General features: G+C 45.4%; 1 long non-coding RNA gene across 3 annotated transcripts in view; it reads left to right on the forward strand.

Annotated features, from left to right (window-relative positions):
• LOC309514509 overlaps positions 1 to 15,297 on the forward strand; it is a 266,727-nt gene that overhangs the window by 76,336 nt on the left and 175,094 nt on the right. Inside the window, exon 3 of one of the 3 annotated variants that reach the window (XR_014212024.1) lies at positions 10,511 to 10,634. The exons of 1 other annotated variant lie outside the window; for it this stretch is intronic. This is a non-coding gene — a long non-coding RNA (uncharacterized lncRNA). Of the gene's footprint in view, positions 1 to 10,510; positions 10,635 to 15,297 lie in introns of those variants that run through there. One more of the 3 variants, XR_014212025.1, reaches the window with a different exon arrangement.

Consider the following 15,297-nt stretch of genomic DNA (forward strand, 5'->3'; position numbering starts at 1 on the left):
GTATGGAAGTGAGAACTGGACCATGAAGAAGGCTGATCGCCGAAGAATTGATGCTTTTGAGTCGTGGTGCTGGAGGAGACTCTTGAAAGTCCCATGGACTGCAAGAAGATCAAACCTATCCATACTTAAGGAAATCAGCCCTGAGTGATCACTGGAAGGACAGGTCCTGAGGCTGAGGCTCCACTACTTTGGCCACCTCATGAGAAGAGAAGACTCCCTGGAAAAGACCCTGATGTTGGGAAAGATGGAGGGCACAAGGAGAAGGGGGCGACAGAGGATGAGATGGCTGGATAGTGTTCTCGAAGCTACCAGCATGAGTTTGACCAAACTGCGGGAGGCAGTGGAAGACAGGAGTGCCTGGCGTGCTCTGGTCCAGGGGGTCATGAAGAGTCGGACACGACTAAACGACTAAACAACAACAATCAAGAAGTCATCACCCAGCACATCCATCAGATAAACACATCAGTTGCAGAAGCTAAAGTTCCATCTGCTCTCCCCCTCATTTGTACCTCCCCCCTTGCCTTATTTGTACCTCCCTCCTTCCCGCTACCAGCATGAGTTTGACCAAACTGCGGGAGGCAGTGGAAGACAGGAGTGCCTGGCATACTCTATCCATGGGGTCATGAAGAGTCGGACATGACTAAACGACTAAACAACAACAACCTACTTTCAAGCATAAGGACTAGAAACCCGACCATTTTCTTTTTAAAAGGAGGAGTGGGGAAGTTGTGGCCCTCCCAATATTTGCTGGACATCAACTCCTATCATCCCTGACCGTTGAACATTATGGCGGCAGCTTATGGGAGTTGGGGTCCAACACCATTTTAAAGGCCACGGGTCTCCACTGTGTCACAGCAGTCATTCAAATGTGCCATCGGCGGTAGAGCTGGAACAATCTGGCCCTCAAATATTTGTGCTAAGATGATAGCAGTTTTACCCCATGAAGACTGGGTACAATCTACCCCTCCAGGTGAGCTTTGCATAAGATGGACGCTCAATAAATAGGTCAACTGAAAGAGCCCTGCATTCAGTTGTTGCTGGGATGAAATTCTGACAGTAATTCCACTGGCTAATTCCATCAGCCTCTGTCTGGCAGATGCCCTGTTGGTTGCATTCCACACCTACCCTTCCAGCAAGGATGTATACTGTATGATTCAGTGCAGCAGAATGATGCAGTGCAAATGTACAGGAGGTGTGGCTTTCCCCACAGCAGTTTTTCTTTTACAGGAAAACCATACTTGCTAAACAGTCCTCTGTCACACACGATTATTAAAGACACAGAGGTCCCTCCTTCGGTTAACAGCTTCATTGTGCTGGGTTTGATGAAATACAGCCTGGGTACTAATAATAAAAAAGACACGTCTAGGCAATGTGGGCTAAAGCCTCAGCGCCTAGGGCTTGCCGATCGAAAGGTCGGCAGTTCGAATCCCCGCGGCGGGGTGCGCTCCCGCTGCTCGGTCCCAGCGCCTGCCCACCTAGCAGTTCGAAAGCACCCCCGGGGGCAAGTAGATAAATAGGTACCGCTTACCAGCGGGAAGGTAAACGGCGTTCCGTGTGCGGCTCTGGCTCGCCAGAGCAGCGTTGTCACGCTGGCCACGTGACCCGGAAGTGTCTTCGGACAGCGCTGGCCCCCGGCCAATAGATGTGAGATGGGCGCACAAACCCCAGAGTCTGTCAAGACTGGCCCGTTCGGGCAGGGGTACCTTTACCTTTACCTTTAGGCAATGTGAGTTTGACTCCTCTCTGCAGGTTGCGCACACTGATTGTACCAGGACCCTTCGGTAATAAATGCATTCCGTCTAATCACATTCAGTCGCATGATTCCTGTAAAAGGCTTCCTACACGAGAAATGGAAAGCCGGGCTCTGAATTATTTACATGCCATCTATGAATACAACAGAATTGATGTGAATAATTCAAAAGAATAATATTAGCTTGGTGTGCGACTATAAAACTCATACGCACATTTGACAACTGCTCTTTCTAAATCAAGCTTCCACAAACATCCTGAAAGGAGAGTCCAACTAAACATCAGGAAAAACTTTGAGACAATTAAGAGCTATGCAGAAGTGGAAGGATTCGAAATCGGCGGGACCAGAAATTCACAGAAGACTGGAGTAAATTTACGGATTATTTGAAAAGTATTTGTGAAGATCAGACAACGTTTGTAGGTTTGCAAGAAGTTTTGTGAGGAGTATTAATGGAAGTATTGCAAAAATGGAGAAGGGGAAGGATGATTTGTTAAGATATTTAAAGGTAATATAAATTTAAGAAATGCATAAGAAGTGGTTAAAACGGTGGATCATCAAAGGTGCTGATGGAAGTCCAAAAAGATTGTATAAGTGATAAAGTTTTGTGGTACGCATTATAATTTATATGTAAAAATTAATAAAAATTATTATAAAAAGACCTATGCAGAAGTGGAAAGGTCTCCTTCGGGAGGTTGTGGACTCTCCTTCCTTGGAGGTTTTTAAGCGTTACTGTGCGGGTTGAGCTAGATGGCCCTTGGAGTCCCTTCCAACTCTGCGATTCCATGATTCTATAAGGTAGATTAATTGCTAGTTTGATGTTTTCAGATGACATCTCAAGAGCATGAGTCCTCATGCCAAATTAAAACTGTGATTGTTACTTTTTAAGAATGTTTCTGTAAATCAAGAACTGTAATTACAGGTATGCTCTCCGCCTCTGGGGAGAAAATTGCCAATGCTGGCCGTTAAATGACCTTACACAGATTAATACTTTCCTTTTACAGCTAACACAATATTGCCGCTGAGGCATGTCTGTAGGTTCATAACTGTTTGAATCAGGAGTGGAGAACTGGATCCAGCCAGAGGGCTGTGTTCATGAGAAATGCAAAATAATAGCATTTTGAATTATTCTCATGCACAATTGCAACAGCTGCAAGATTTGGTACATGTCCACGAGTTTATATTATTTTTAAAAGAATAAAATGTGTGATCTTTACTTCACTTATCAAGACCTGGCAACTATCAGCCCTGGCTTTCATCTAAAGGCAAGAAAGAATATATATATATATGCATGTCAAAATCCAGTCACAATTTCCTCCGGTAACAGTGCGTAATGAATAAACTGAATTAAGAATTCTGGACTGATATGAACTCTAAAGCCACTGGGCTTTGCTCCTTTCCAGATCAAAACAAAAGGAGAGAAAGGACACACATAATAAAGAGTCTGGAGGCAGGAAAACTGCAAGCTGAAGGGAGTCTGCAGTTGTTCAATGACGTTTCACTACCAATCAATAACATTCAACCTTGACTTGTTTTCACTTCAAAGAGGCTATTCTCTGCACAACAGTTTTGTCATTCCTCACACCGTGTAACAGACAGCACAAATTAGAATGGGGTGTTCGTGAACCTAGTGGCGTAGCATGGGGTACGGGGCAGTTACCCTGGGAACAAAATTGTTCGGGGCGCAAAAGATAACACTTTGTCAAAGATAATACTCGCTTCTGCAGCTACCAATCTAGCATCTAGGCAGCTGTTCTCCATGGTCTGTGCTCCATGGAGCAGCTTCAGCAACAGGGGGCCTCTCCCACTTCACCAGCTTATGTACCTGGTGATGGGCTGCACATATGCAGCCAGAGACTGTGCCAGCTTGGAAACTTCCTCTGCTCCTCCCGTTTCAATTCCCTCCTGGTTCTGGGACACAGCAGTGCAGGAGAGGGTGAGGAAGCACCTGGTCCTTCACTGGCCTGGTCTGCCTCTTCCTTCTCTTCTTCTGACCCACCTGGTGCGCCACCCTCCAGCTCTGAAGCTTCCCCTGCCTCTGATTCTTGCCTTCTGGTTGGTGTAAAGGTACAGGTAAAGGAACCCCTGACCATTAGGTCCAGTCGTGACCGACTCTGGGGTTGCGGCGCTCATCTCTCTTTATTGGCCGAGGGAGCTGACGTACAGCTTCCAGGTCATGTGGTCAGCATGACTAAGCCCCTTCTGGCGAACCAGAGCAGCACACAGAAACAACATTTACCTTCCCGCCGGAAGGTTGGCAGGAGCTGGGACCGAGCAACAGGAGCTCACCCCATCACGGAGATTTGAACTGTCGACCTTCTGATCGGCAAGTCCTAGGCTCTGTGGTTTAACCCACAGTGCCACCTGCGTCCGCTCCTGGCTGGTGTAGGTCCCCACAAACCCCTGCCCTTCTCTCCTGAGTCCAACTCCAGCCCCCCTGCCCATGATGCACACTCATCAGAAGCCTGCCAGTCCCTGCCAGCATATAGGTTTTCCCCATACTCCAGAGGCCTGTGCGCGATGGAACAGGAGGGCCAGTGGCAAGGATGCAGGTGACGCGAGTCTCAATCTGAACCTCACCGAAGTTGTGTGAGGCTGTACTACACACACCAGTGACAGCAGCAAAGAGAGTTTACTTCTCCGCCACCATGGCACCCACAAGTAGCTGTCCAGCAGAGCTTTTCCAAGTAGTGAATGAGCTTTTGTCATCTAGCTAAGGAAGCGTTGCTCTGACACTCTCAGGGGCCCGCTGTTATAACTTTGCAAGGCATGTTAGGGACAATGTTGCTCAAATTCAGAGAGAGTTGGATGCCATGAGCAAGTCTAGTGGAGCACATAGTTCCATCTGGACATGATCAGTTTCAACCAGTGCTATGTTCTAGAAAAAGAGGTGCCAGAACTCACCATGAACACCTTCCTTGTTCGCTTATAATGCCACTGGTGCCCACCAGAGAAGTGCCGGAACTGAGTTCTGGTGAGTTCTGGCTGAAAACAAGCCCTGGTTTCAACTGATGTGGATGAGGACAAGCTGCTTGAAGAAGTATGGCCAACCACCTGACCCCTTTCACTCTAGGATACTCATCCAATTGGAGAATAAAAGGTAAAGGACCCCTGACAGTTAAGTCCAGTCACAGACGACTCTGGGGTTGCGGCACTCATCTCGCTTCACAGGCCGAGGGAGCTGGTGTTTGTCCACAGACAGTTTTTCTGGGTCATGTGGCAAGCATGACTAAGCCGTTTCTGGCACAATGGAACACCGAAACCAGAGCAGTGCACAGAAATACCGTTTACCTTCCCACCGGAGCGGCACCAATTTATCTACTTGCACTTTTTGGCGTGCTTTCAAACTGCTAGGTTGGCAGGAGCTGGGACAGAGTAACAGGAGCTCACCCTGTCACAGGGATTCAAACCGCTGACCTTCTGATCGGCAAGCCCAAGGGGCTCAGTGGTTTAGAGAATAGCCTTTACCAAAGGTGTCATGGGCTTTGAAGACACTCAAACTCAGGATGCAAGGGAGAAACGTACTAAGAGGAAGGCTTTGCAAATCCTCACCATGATCAACTCCTGCCCAGAAACTTATGTCCCCACTGTGGAAGAACGTGTGGATCCAGAATTGGCCTCCACAGTCACTTACGGACTCACTGTTAAAACCGTGTTTATGGAAGACAATCTTACTCGGCTCCAAATGATCACCGAAGAAGAAGAAGAAGAAGAAGAAGAAGAAGAAGAAGAAGAAGAAGACTCATGCTCTTGCTATTAGCTTGTTGTTGGTTGCTGTTCTTTTTATTATTTCACTGTGGCAGAGGATGCCTTTTGCATCTCCCTCCTCAAGCACCCATGGATGCATTCAGGACTTGAACAAGGAAATGAGGGGTGAGAAAGTGCATAAAGCTCCCTCAAAATGCTTCCCCCCTGCACCATTCTAGGAGTTCCTTCCCAAAAGCCACATTCTGAGACATAAGAGAATTGTGGAATTCAACCATCTCCCCTCCTTTTGAACATGCGACATTTTGGCAGCAAGCTGAGGCTCACTTGGCAGGCCTGAGAACCAAATGTTCATTTCAGTCTTGTGACAGATGGAATACATTACACACAGGATTGTCTGCCCTGGGTACAGTATCTAACTACAGCCAGATATCAGAACAACTACGGACAGGGGGAAATTGCCAGGACAACATTTCTGTGTTGCCTTGAATGCTTTTCTTCTTAAAATGTCTGATGCACTGCTACACATGTTTATTTGAAAGTAAGTCTCACTATCTTTAACGGGGCTCATTCCTAGGAATGCAACCTAAGCATGTTAAGTAAGGATTCCTCCACATGACCTCGAGCATTTATTCTGATTTGCTTGCACAAAGCTTTTGCAGTGTTTAGGATCACTCCAGATCAGTGGTGGTGTTTTTGCAACATGTCATTAACACAATAACAGTGCATTTGTTGTAGATTTATACTGAACCATCCACAAATCATTCCTCTTTATTAGTTGTTTTGTCATGTTTTCCCAAAATTATTGCATTACTGCTGTGTGGAGGGGCACACTTGCCCTGTACTGTTGTGCAAAGTTACAGGATTTCAGCAGGAAACTACAGAACCTGCACATATTGGAGAGGGAACAGGATATCTGCCCAGAAACTTTTGCAAAAGCAACAGCACTGAAAATGTGAAAACAGATAAACTGCCTTAGGGGGTTTTTTTCTGAACAGTTTTTGTACTTCTGACAGTCTTGTTGGTCCCTCAGGCTACCTGATACCTTCATGGTTATATGCATTTTTATTCACTCTTTGTCCTATTTTTGTACATACTACTTGGTAGGAAATTGACATTGTAAAATTCAGAGAAGTTCAAATTTTGAAGGGCGGCTGTGTTTCAGTTTTCCTGTTGTTTCATCAAGAGTGAATTACTTTTAAATGCAAACCAAACCGAATCCCTCCTTCATCCCTATTAAGGATCCACACTTGAATAATAAGTTTTCTATACCTGGATAGCATATGATTTTATAAAAGTGCCTGTAGGCTGCTCTTACCTGGGCGTACATCTCACTGAATTCATTAGGGGCCGCCGAGACCACGTAACACCGGTCCTGAAATACCTTCATTGGCTCCCAGTATGTTTCCGAGCACAATTCAAAGTGTTGGTGCTGACCTTTAAAGCCCTAAACGACCCCGTATACCTGAAGGAGCGTCTCTACCCCCATCGTTCTACCCGGACACTGAGGTCCAGCACCGAGGGCCTTCTGGCAGTTCCCTCACTGCAAGAAGTGAGGTTGCAGGGAACCAGGCAGAGGGCCTTCTCGGCTGTGGCGCCCGTCCTGTGGAACGCCCTCCCATCAGATGTCAAGGAAATAAACAACTATCTGACTTTTAGAAGACATCTGAAGGCAACCCTGTTTATGGAAGTTTTTAATGTTTGATGTTTTATGGCTTTTTTATTGTTATTGTTGATATTCTGTTGGGAGCTGCCCAGAGTGGCTGGGGAAATCCAGTCAGATGGGCAGAGTATAAATAAATTATTATTATTATTATTATTATTATTATTATTATTATTATTCACTTTTGTGAGTAGGCACGCTGATCAAGGTTGTACTGTTATAAGGCATTTGCTCCCATGCTGAGCTTCCTAAAAATAATAACAGCAGGAGATAAGCAGAGTTATATTAGTCTGTCTGTCTGAGCTGCTTTGGCCCCTCTTCCATTGTCCTTCCTCTTGGAAAGTGAGGACAACAAGTTCAAGTTCCAAGCTGTGGCAAACCTGACAGAGGTGTTTGGAAACAGCATCCAGTGCTGACCTAAGAGGCACTTGAAGAAGAGCTGTGCCCCCTGGGCTTTTCCCTTAAGTGGGGAAGCCTATGGATTAGGAAAATAACGAGGCACTGGGCTTGGGGAGCACCCTCCTGGATCCAACCAAAGTGGGCCAACTAATGGAGCATCCTGTCTCTGATGAAACAGGACGTTGCCATATACTGTTGTGAAGGCCCTGAGCAGGTAACAAAGATGGCTGCCATTCCACCCACTTCCTTGTTTGCCCCCAGAAACCTGTACGATCTGTCTAATCTGCAGCTGCACTGTTGTGAGCCATGCCGATGGCCGGGTGGGTATTGTAAGCAACAAAAATGCAAAGATAGATCAGAACGCAAACATATTCACAAGTACGAAAAGTGAGACTGTAAGTGTTCATTATATTAATAATGCGTTGGATTGTGACCTGGTTTGCATATAAATGTAACAACACCTGATGGAATCAGAGCTGAAAAACAAAATTGGCTCCATTAAAAAAATTGTTTTGAAGTGATAAAGGGCAGCAATGTGTCAGTTATTAGCTTATCATGGGGGGGCACCATTTGGATTGTCCATAATTTCAGGTTTCACTGTTTCTTAGGCTAATCTTAATTCAACACTTGATCACTTGCAGTTATTCAGCAAGAAACATAGGTAAAGGGACCCCTGACCATTAGGTCCAGTCATGGCCGACTCTGGGGTTGCGGCGCTCATCTCTCTTTATTGGCTGAGGGAGCTGGCGTACAGCTTCTGGGTCTTGTGGCCAGCATGACTAAGCCGCTTCTGGCGAACCAGAGCAGCGCACGGAAATGCCGTTTACCTTCCCACCGGAGTGGTACCTATTTATCTACTTGCACTTTGACATGCTTTTGAACTGCTAGGTTGGCAGGAGCAGGGACCGAGCAACGGGAGCTCACCCCGTCGCGGGGATTCGAACTGCCGACCTTCTGATTGGCAAGTCCTAGGCTCTGTGGTTTAACTCACAGCGCCACCTGCAAAATTACCCTAGATGCATGGCTTTCCTCTGAACATCACTTGCTTTGAAGGCTTCTGGGTTTGGACAGAAAATGATGAATGATACCAGGGGGGCTGCTTAAAGTTCCTTAATACTCAACAGCCAGCCAGAACCTTCATCAGGCAAATGACTTGGCTGACGGGCCAGAATGGCAGGCGGATACTTTCTCAATAGCTAGGAGATAGATGGATCCTCCTTGAGGGTTTTTAATGGGGGTGATGTCATCTGGTTCCTGTGTGTGAACAGGAGCAATGAAAAACTGCAGCTTGAGTCAGCGGCAAGGAGAGAAAGGCTCCAACTTAGCAGCTGGAGCGCTCTCTGAAGATCTGATGTGGAACCAGTGGATTTGTTGTGTTCTGCATGTAGCTCCTCTTGCACAGGGGTGAAACTAGGCTTTATTTCACTTGGGTCAGAGACCCAGTTTGGCAGCCACACACAATGACATCCCTCTGGAGACTTCACCCGGGGCAAAAAAAAACTGGCTCATCATTGTCCCTGGAATGCCTTGCTGCTCAGGGAAATGGCGAGCGTGTAAAAATGCTTCCAGTCCCAAGAAAGAACAACCCAAGGTTTTAAAATGTGACATGGGAAGCAACCTTAAGGTTCATGGACAGCAGTGAGCTTGAGCATTTACGTGGCCATTCTAGTCTCAGCATGAGCCCAGGTAGTGAGATTTTGCAGGGTGGTAAAACAAACATGTTGCTTCTCTTGGTTCTTCAGCAGGTTACATAAACTAGCATTTAATGTTGGTTTCAGATGCAAAACTGCCACCCAGAGGAACAATTACATTGTAGATTTTTTTAAAAGCAGATACAAAGCAAGGCAGAATGGTTTCAAGAACCCATCTAGCTGGCTATAAACACCAGCAGAATACATCTGCAGAAAGGAACAGATAAGATTTCTTCTAAGTGGGAGTTTCTTCCTTCCTTTAGGGAGCACTTAAACTGGTCTGGATTGAGCAGTTTTATTCAGCAGAATGTTAAGCAACCGGATTTATTCAGTGCATCATGCAAAGTGTTCAGTTGGCCGGGGGGGGAGGGAGGGAGGGAGCTAATTGCTACTGCAATGCCATAAAATTCCTGGTACATTATTAATAGCCATCAAGGATTTTCAAAGTCACATACCAGTAACCAACACAACCAAGATAAGTGCTGCGTCTTTGAAGGGTGTAACCAATATCCTCTTGGCTCTTAAAACGGATGGCAGGCCATGAATAGATAACCTGATACAGTGGTACCTCGGGTTACATACACTTCAGGTTACATACGCTTCAGGTTACAGACTCCGCTAACCCAGAAATTGTGCTTCAGGTTAAGAACTTTGCTTCAGGATGAGAACAGAAATCGTGCTCCGGCGGCGCGGCAGCAGCAGGAGGCCCCATGAGCTAAAGTGGTGCTTCAGGTTAAGAACAGTTTCAGGTTAAGTACGGACCTCCAGAATGAATTAAGTACTTAACCCAAGGTACCACTGTACTTCCCCTGGCTGTCAGGGACTGGCTGGGTGAAGAACAGTGGTGGGAGCCTGCCGCCCAAGAACCCCCCCCCCCCAGGAAGGGCTCTGAAGATGACACCTTAGAGCCCGGAGCCTGGTGGTGGGACACTGAGGAGCAGTCAACAGAAAGGATGAGCTGGGAGCTGATAGAAGCATGAGAGTTGAGCGATCAAGGAGGGGAGCCTTACAGGACAGGATTAGAAGCTGAGGGTCACAGCGTGTGTGCAGACAGTCCCAGTCCTGCTTACTCCCCCTCCTTGATCGCTTGACCGCCTAGAGCAGGGGTCAGCAAACTTTTCCAGCAGGGGGCCGGTCCACTATCCCTCAGACCTTGTGGGGGGCTGGACTATAGTTTGAAGAAGAAAAATGAACAAATTCTTATGCCCCACAAATAACCCAGAGACGCATTTTAAATAAAAGGACACATTCTACTCATGTAAAAACATGCTGATTCCTGGACTGTCCGCAGGCCGGATTTAGAAGAAGAAGAAGAAGAGTTTGGATTTGATATCCCGCCTTTCACTCCCTTTAAGGAGTCTCAAAGTGGCTAACAATCTCCTTTCCCTTCCTCCCCCACAACAAACACTCTGTGAGGTGAGTGGGGCTGAGAGACTTCACAGAAGTGTGACTGGCCCAAGGTCACCCAGCAGCTGCATGTAGAGGAGCGGAGACACAAACCCGGTTACCCAGATTACGTGACTACCGCTCTTAACCACTACACGCCGAATCCAGCCCCCGAGTCTTAGTTTGCCTACCAATGGCCTAGAGCTTAATTTCAGCAATGCTTCTGTTGAGTTAAGATGGACCAGGGACATTGGTGTGTTGTTGTTTTCTGCTAATAAAGTGCTTCCGGCCCTGAGTTCACATGTGCCAGTAAACAAATGATTACAAAGAGGGCTGAGAACCCACCATGCCACCCTGATCACAGCCCACTGCACTAGACCTGTGTGGGGAAGTCTCCCAGGCAGGTCCTATTAACAGGAGGCAATGGGATGGTGCCACTTTGCCAGGAACTACCACCAATACCCACTGCAGACTCATGCCAGCATACAGAACTGATGAGACGGAGAAATGGACAAAATGGTGGGTGGCGCAATGTTGATGCAACACTTAGTTGCAGTAGAATGGTTGAACTGACAAACAGCATAGCCAAATGGACCTGCCTCATTTGCCTGTAACACCACGATACTGTGATGGAAGCAATTACTTCAGCTATCATGTGTAATGCTGCTGTGAGACACGCACCACAAATAGCTTTACTAGTTGAATGTACTCAAGCTATTGATTTATTTAGGATAGATCAAAATCTTCTAAGATGAAATCACATACTACCTTTTTTATGATGTAGCTTGTAAATCCATTTTTCAGCACCACGTCTTTCTAAATGCCAACAACTAAATATGGCAAAATGAGATTATTACCGCTCTGAACCCAAAGCAGGATTGAACTCATCTGGGTGCATCCTGCTGGATCTTGAGGCACTTGCAAATTTCCACTTTTCCACCATAATTAGAGAAAGGAACGCAATCATGGCAATGCAACTCATTCTAACGTTCATTGAATGTGGAGCTCACTTAAGAGGGAAAAGATCTTGTCTTAACTTGCCCCTGGCAATCTTTCGATGAAAAGCTAATAAACTGGCATTTAAAGTGGATCATCTCTATGCCAGGTGTTGTACCTCTGATCTGTTTTGGGATTTTTTTTGCAACAAACTTTCATGTTGGTTACAGCTGACTACTGACAGCATTTACAGGGAATGCTTCCCATGCTATAGAAAGCTTGCATATGTCATCAGATTTGCTTCTGTTCCCCACCCCCCAATTTTGCAAAAAACAAACAAACAAGGCTTTGGGGAAAATGAGGGGAAACTCTCCCCACCATTTTCTTTATTTCTTCTCCTGGGTCTTCACCTCTACTGATGCATCCACCCTGGCTCCACATCCACAAGTGGACAGGTTGTCGGATTGGGGCCCTACACATGAAAAATGCTGCATACTAGGGCAAACTCACAGCTGATTACACACATAGTGCTATATTGGACCTCGGAAGTATTCTCCCAATAAGGACAGGGATAGTTCACCATTGCAAATGCTGGAGTGACACCATTAGCGATAGAATGAGAATGCACATTCTCTGTACTTCCAAAAGCACTGGAACCACCTTTGGAGAGAATTCATGGTCACAGAATCATAGAGTTGGAAGGGTCCCCGAGTGTCATCTAGTCCAATCCCCTGCAATGCAGGAATCTCAATGTGCGGTCTCCCATCCAATTTGAAACCATATTGGACCCTCCTTAGCTTTGCAAATGCGCTAGCAAGTTTTTTTTGCATTTTCATTGTTGATGCTTACCGTGGGTTTAAGAATACAATTTAAAACTAACATTTAAAGTATCATTACTTGATCACTCCCATGGAACAGAATAAAGAGACCTATGTTTATTGCAACAAGAATAACATCTTTTTATTGAAAAACACAGAAAATATCTAGAGTCAAATAATGAGGTTTTGAACAATCCAACTGCAGTAAAGGTTAGATGCATGAATAAAAATACTGTTTCTAAGGAAAAGAGCTAAATAGCAATTATAAAAATTTGAAATGTTATTTTAAGCCATAAGCAAATACAGCTCAGCAGAGGAAATAGCTACTCATACACAAGAGGTTTGCAATGCAGTCTGTGCACACTGATTTCTTTCTTTTAGCATTCAGTAGAAATGCCTGCATTTAATAGTTCTAGCTTGTCTAAAAACAAACCCTTGGGAACACTTACTGCAAATGGTTAACCTGATTTAAGTAAATCAGTTTAAGTAAATACCATTCTTAATATACGTGGAAGTGAATGTTATTTCTTTGCAACGCAATCCTATGCATGATTACTCATAAATATGTCTCACTGGTTTCAGAGGAGGTGACTCCTAGCAAAGCAAGCAGACACTTACCTTGGAGTAATTTCCTCTGAATTTTTTAAAAATCGTTTTTATTAATTTTAGTGCCAGTGTAGAAAAGGCCTTGTTATACACTGCCACTACCTGTGCTTTGGATGTCTGTGGCATGAGTGAATGAGCATGATCAGATTACTGTAGACAGCAGGTGGACCTCAAGAAAATGCAGTACTGAAGAAATGGGTTTCCCAAACCCAAAACTGACTGTGCAGGCAGTTTGAAACGGGCACCAAAATCCCTATTTTTCCTTAGCCAAAATCCATTAACTTGAGCTCTGAGTCAATGTATAAACAAAAAGCCATCTGTATAAACAAGTGCCCAGAGCCCTCTCCTTTATCAGTTCGTGACGGCAAGGATGACCTTGGCTGTTTCAGTGGAGTAGGCATGACATGTCTAGGTCTTATCTTACATCCTGACACACAGACCTAGTCCGGGAACAGCGCCAGAGTGTGTTCTTGGAGTTGGTGACCTCTTGCTCCAAGATAAGAGTAGGGACAGGAATACCCTTTTATGGTCAGAAGTACAGGAAGGAATACCCTTTTATGGTTAAGAATACCGAAAGCAGGAACATATGTAATGTCAACCTGCATGTACAGGCTGATGTGGTTGGATTCCTGTGGAAAGAGGGAGAGGGTGCCTGGAGGATATATATACTGCATGAAATGTCTCATTTCTTTGGACTTGCTATGGACACACCACGCAGGTGCCTTTCTGCTGTTCCGGAGAGCAGAAAGAAAGAACTCTTTCTCTGAACCAACCCTCGGTGTCATTTGACTTCCTTCCTCCTGTCCGGGAACAATGCAGACCCAATCGGTGAACTCCAATAAAGCTACAGTACCAAGCCATTTAGAGCTTCAAAGATAATAATTAGCACTTTGAATTGCACTTAGAAATGAACCACTAGTTGATGCAGCCAGAATAGCAGGATCTCTAAATTTAGGGCTGGCTGAGGTTTTTCCAACAGCATTCTGTGCCAACTGAAAAATATTCAGTGGTAGCCCCACATACCATGTGTTATAGCTGACTTAGGTCCACTGGCACCTTTCAAAGGGTAACACTGAGGCTCTTCCTGAAGCATGAGGTGCTATGTCCCTATTTTCATTGGAGAAATGTTGGAGGGAATGATATTTTACTCTGGTACCCACTGTAATACTGCATGGTATTCTGTGAGAGCAATTGCCAGATGGCACATGGCTTCTAAAGACCTTGCTGTTCCAACAGTGATTCTTTAGCTTGTTTATGTAGTGCATATGGACCTGCACAATAGAGTGTATTAATCAAATATGAAATTTTATAAACCTTTCACCTAATTTTAGGGGAAAGACTGTTCAGAAACAATTTTTACATGCACAGCTCCTTTTACTTGTGCATCCAGGGGATGTAAGAATGGAGACCCTGATCGGATTAGCAATGATTGTTGTTGTTTAGTCGTTTAGTCATGTCCAATTCTTCATGATCCCATGGACCAGAGCACACCAGGCACTCCTGTCTTCCACTGCCTCCCGCAGTTTAGTCAAACTCATGCTGGTAGCTTCGAGAACCCTGTCCAACCATCTCGTCCTCTGTCATCCCCTTCTCCTTGTGCCCTCCATCTTTCCCACATCAGGGTCTTTTCCAGGGAGTCTTCTCTTCTCATGAGGTGGCCAAAGTATTAGAGCCTCAGCTTCAGGATCTGTCCTTCCAGTGAGCACTCAGGGCTGATTTCCTTCAGAATGCATAGGTTTGATCTTCTTGCAGTCCATAGGACTCTCAAGAGCACCATAATTCAAAAGCATCAATTATTCAGTGATCAGCCTTCTTCATCGTCCAGCTCTCACTTCCATACATCACTACTGGGAAAAACATGGCTTTAACTATACGGACCTTTGTCGGCAAGGTGAGGTCTCTGCTTTTTAAGATGCTGTCTAGGTTTGTCATCGCTTTTCTCCCAAGAAGCAGGCGTCTTTTAATTTTGTGACTGCTGTCGCTATCTGCAGTGATCAAGGAGCCCAAGAAAGTAAAATCTCTCACTGCCTCCATTTCTTTTTCTTCTATTTGCCAGGAGGTGATGGGACCAGTGGCCATGATCTTCATTTTTTTGATATTGAGCTTCAGACCATATGTTACTCTCTCCTCTTTCACCCTCATTAAAAGGTTCTTTAATTCCTCCTCACTTTCTGCCGTCAAGGTTGTGTCATCTGCATATCTGAGGTTGTTGATATTTCTTTCTGCAATCTTAATTCCAGCTTGGGATTCATCCAGCCCAGCCTTTCGCATGATGAATTCTGCATACAAGTTAAATAAGCAGGGAGACAATATACAGCCTTGCCGTACTCCTTTCCCAATTTTGAA

The sequence above is a fragment of the Podarcis vaucheri genome (assembly GCF_965113315.1).
Source record: "Podarcis vaucheri genome assembly, chromosome: 11".
NCBI classification, from domain to species: domain Eukaryota; kingdom Metazoa; phylum Chordata; class Lepidosauria; order Squamata; family Lacertidae; genus Podarcis; species Podarcis vaucheri.